General features: G+C 41.1%; 1 long non-coding RNA gene across 2 annotated transcripts; it reads right to left on the reverse strand.

Annotated features, from left to right (window-relative positions):
• Positions 1–754: 754 nt before the first annotated feature.
• Positions 755–3,528, reverse strand: LOC136555460 (uncharacterized). 2 transcript variants are annotated; one of them, XR_010783493.1, is made up of 3 exons: positions 2,588–3,528; positions 1,773–1,827; positions 755–1,049 (listed from the first exon to the last, which is right to left on the reverse strand). It is a non-coding gene; the product is annotated as an uncharacterized lncRNA (long non-coding RNA). The 2 variants fall into 2 exon arrangements; XR_010783496.1 differs by lacking the exon at positions 1,773–1,827.
• Between the last annotated feature and the right edge of the window lie 1,138 nt (positions 3,529–4,666).

Consider the following 4,666-nt stretch of genomic DNA (forward strand, 5'->3'; position numbering starts at 1 on the left):
AAGGAGAAGCTAAACAAATTCCATGAGAAATATGGAACACGCTTTTAACATTAGAATAAAGTGCCAAGTGTTGTGGTACAGCTTCTATCACAGGAATTACTTTTATCGGGGTTGGATGCCTTACTAAACCACAGCTATTAGAGATGAAGCAAGAATTAAATCAGAAAAAATACTTAAGCCTGTGTTGCTGTTGTATATTAGATAATCACTTATTTAATGCTGTTCTTAAATTCCAGGAATATTTTATCCTGGGTGCACAAGTCAGAATATTTCCAAGTTTAACATTTATATGTGATTTTTGCTTTTGTGCCTGTGACTGCAAAAACTGGTAATAGAGAATATTTGTATTCCTGTGGCAACTCTGAAATGTAATAATTAAAACACTCTAATATATAGGCATGATTCAGGCATTTATTAGATGGACTGTCCCAGACCTTAGGAGGCTTGGTGGAGCTAAAACTTTGAAATCAAGTCGAGTTGTTGTTTGAGCATGTACCTCTAGAGTTTCTGAGTTTTAAGCACTGATTATTACCTCTTGAAGTTGCATGATTGGTTTTCTTGCATTTAGCAAGCATTCTTAGCATTTCTTGCATTTTCTTTCCTTTACATGAAATAATACTGGCTGAACTTCCAGTAGTTCAGCAAAACTGATGAGACTGAGCTTATCTGTAAATTTTAGCCCATATGTACTCCTGTGATGAAAATGCCCATAATTATAGAGGAAGTACATTCACATAAACAAACACAAGGAAAATGTATTGAGAAAGATTTCCATTTACTCTTTGTTTGAGGCATAACAATATTAGCTACAATGATTATAGGCAAACTCACATGTTATTCTCTTAATAAGCACATATATATAATTTGATACCCAGTAAATAACAGCACAAACACTTTGAGAAGTCTCTCTAACACAAGGTCATGCATATCAGACAGGCACATCACAGTGCCCTCTGTGAAAGCCTGATCAGCTTTTTTTTTTTGTGAGATGAAAAGTCTCTCAGTGTTTCATTCTTGTCTCTGTAGCAACACTTTGTATCTCATAGATCCTACAAAAAAACCCAAACAAACAAACATAAATGACACTAAGTCTAACCAACTCTCTATCCAGTTCAAGTCAGACTATTCAGTTAAATCAGATACAAGCTAAAAAACTAATGGCACCAATGTTCTGTATTTGACAAATGTAAGAATGTTCATATCAGCAGGACACCATAAATGTGCCTGTTTCAGGGCACTTCTAGGAAACAAGTGTACAATAGGAGGGTGATGAGCATACACATCAAACCAGTTATTCAACATGCTGTTGCTATTTTCTTTGACGTTGGGTGCTGCATAGGCCTTACAACCCTGAGCACTCCTGAGTGCAAGTATCTGTTCCTCCCCTCTGAAAGGTTGTGTGCAAATCCTGTTGGGGTGGGGCACCAGAGATAAAGACATTGCACTTGAAAATGGTGACAGCTGCTTAGCTGGCATCACACGCTTGAGATGAGTGTCCAGAAGCAATTTATCAACCTTTTGCTCTTCATACTTAAATATGTTTTAAAACACTGTGATTGTACTCAAGTGTGTGTGCCCCAGGTGCTTTGGGGTCGTGGCTGTAACGTGGTTCAGGAGCATGTTCAAACATTGCTCATTTATACATATAAAAGGTGGGGGCTGCCAGCTGCTGGGCTGTTGCTGTTCTTTGCAGAGGCAGATCCCGAGATGATGGTGCTGAGGTTTGTGCTTTTCTCCCTGTCTTCAGAGGAATGTAGCACATGACTACTGACCAAGGATTTTGCAAGTCCCGGCCCTCCTGCACCAACACTGCTTGTCCTGTAAATCCTGAACAAAGAATCCACACATCACAACCCTATCTCTTGTGAAGGCCTTTACAAACTCATTCCAGGATCCCATGAAGATGGTGAGATCCAAGTTTTGCTTATGAAAAACCCAGGCAGAGGTTTAGGCAGAGACCTAAATTTAGTCCTTTTACTCCCAGACTCAGGTTATCACTCTCCCAGCGTGGGGGGAAGTCCAGAAACACACAAGCCTTCACCAATTCCTACTCAGAAGCTGATGAGTGCTGGGTGGAACTGGCCATACAGCGGGTGCGGCCATGGCACCGACACAAAAGAAGCTGATTCAGCTCATTCCCAGATAATTTTCACTGTCTTTCCCTGCTGGAATTTGTGGGAGGGCTAGACCAGCAATAGCAGCATCAGATCTTCCTCCAGCTCCTCGGGTTGCAGTGAGTAGCAAAAGAAGAGTGGTAACTCCTGCACTGGTGGGAGTGGTTTGGGGAGCTCCACAGGAAGGATTAGTGCTGGAGCTGTGTCGGGCATGGTGGCCTCTCCTCATGCTACGGTTACTCAGCTCTTTCACAACACTCCTAATGGTCTTGCCTCCTGAGACTGGAGCAAGGCTTGCAGCTACTTAGTGACCAGTCTAAATGGCAGTCTTGCAGAACCACAAATTAGATTAGAGTAGGCTCTAAAATGCTGACAGATCTGTGCCTATGGTCTCCAAGATTGGCCCAGACCATTCAGGGAATAAGGAACTGTGAATAATAATCTTTGGGGAAAATCAGTGCCAAAATTCTTACTGTTAGTTTTTGAGTCAAGCGACCAGCTTCTGAGCTGTCTTCCACTTGAGTCCTAAGAAATCTCCAGCCAGCTGTGATGCCTGAGAATCATCTGTGAAAAGAAAAGCCACATAAAAGTTGAAGTTAGGGATAGATGGTTCATAGTATGCATATGAAGATGCATTTGAGTGATTAATAAAGAAAGATTAAGTCAAAAATATGAGAGTTAGAAGAAGCCACCAATTATACTAGCTCTGTACTCTTAGCGTGGAAAATAGGTTTGATGAAGTCTGAATCTGTTTCTGTGAATTAAGAGAAGATATAGCAGCACTGTGAATAAAGTAGATAAAAACATTACATTAAAATTAGAAATGAAGAGGAAATGTTAACCAATCTAATAACAAAGTCCAGTATTTCATGAGGTTGCTTTCTGAGGCAGGTAACAGGGGACACACTTCATGAAGTTCTTTTTCAGTTCTGGTTCTTTTGCACTGCTGTACAGCTGAGTCTGCACGCACAGATCATGCTGTGCTTACAGACTCAGCTGCCTTGTTTTCTTTTTTATTCTAGTGGCTGCACTGCATTAAACAAGGCCAAGTAATAATGTGTCTTTTCCTTTCTACTGCTTGTTCATGTAGGCAACTGTTAAAGTTGCTAAGGAATTGTTGTATTACTCTGAAGAAGATATTATTTACATGCTCATAAACAGAAGTAGGTCTGAAAGAAAATTATTATTAAATGGTGATTGGCATGATGGCTAAATTTAGTAATACTGTCTTACAGAGCACATCTTTATGTTCCTAGATAGTCCTACAGTGACCGTGCAGACCTCTGTATTTGACAACTTTCTCAGTTCAAAAAGTTTGCAATTATCAGAGAAGCAAAGCTTCAGTATATGGAAGACCTGTCAGTCCAGTCTAGCAGGAGTAAATGCATTAAATTATTTATGAGTAAACTCTGCTTCCTTCTAAAACAGGGGTGTGAGAATTGTTCCCAGAGGGAGTTTGTTTTCTAATTCCATTTCTTCAGTTAACATTAGTATATTGTCTCACATAAAACAGTAATTTACTGTATTTATTGCTTTCATTGTTTGTAAGGAGCTGTAGCTTAGCTTTCTGTTTTGCTTTAAGCAGGTTGTGAGACAAAATATGCTTTTTAATGTCAAAGAGCTGGTTAAAACACACACATTGTTTAAAATAAGTCACAATTTATATTTGACATTCAAACAATTCTTTTTTTTTCAAAGTTTCTTAAGACATTTGCCCAGACAAACAAATAAAAGCAAAAAAGGATGGAAAGGTGCCACTGAAGGCGCCACTGTGCCAGCATGTCACCCTCTTCAATGACCAGGTGTCTGTGTCTGTTGTTATCCATGTTGTCCTTTGTGATCTGCTCTCCAATTCACGTCTGTGTGCACAAACACCTTTTTGGCTGCTGTGCTCCACCGCAGTGTACCTCCTCAATGGTCAGCCATTCCAGGAACCTCATCCTCAAGAGAAATGGAGATATTGAGTATCTTTGATCTGCTTTCAAATTGGAACAAAACTAACTTCTATACTCTCTAGAAAACCACCAAGAACTAAAAACATGCATTCAGTCAGCACCATACAAGCCCCTGTTGTTGAGCATAGATCTGAGACTGACTGGCTTACAGCTGTAGGGATGGCACAGGCTAGGGATGAAACCTGGTGGCACAGAGACATGCTTGTGGGTTTTGTGCCACCCACAGCAGAAGTTTCATGCTGTGGCACATTTCTGTTGGAAATCAGATGTTGAAAGGAGCTGGTCTATAAGCAGTGGGAGGGGCTGGGTTGCTGTCCTCCTGGCAGCTTGGTCAACTGTGTTGGACCTCTAGCAGTGTGGTGATCCACAAACACCACCAGCACAAAACAAGATGGCAATCTGCTGACAGTAGTGCACAAATAGATGCTCTGTCTGTGAAGCACCTCATATCCTTGTGTGACAGGAATAGGTGCTGTCTCCACCAAACAGGCATCATCCCTGTGAGTGCCCCAAGCTGCTGCAGACCTGCTCTTGCTGCAGCATGGTGATGCATTGGCTGACTTCCTTCTTCCTTACTAGGGTTCCCCCTGGGAACCT

The sequence above is a fragment of the Molothrus aeneus genome, chromosome 1 (genome assembly GCF_037042795.1).
Source record: "Molothrus aeneus isolate 106 chromosome 1, BPBGC_Maene_1.0, whole genome shotgun sequence".
Lineage (NCBI taxonomy): Eukaryota > Metazoa > Chordata > Aves > Passeriformes > Icteridae > Molothrus > Molothrus aeneus.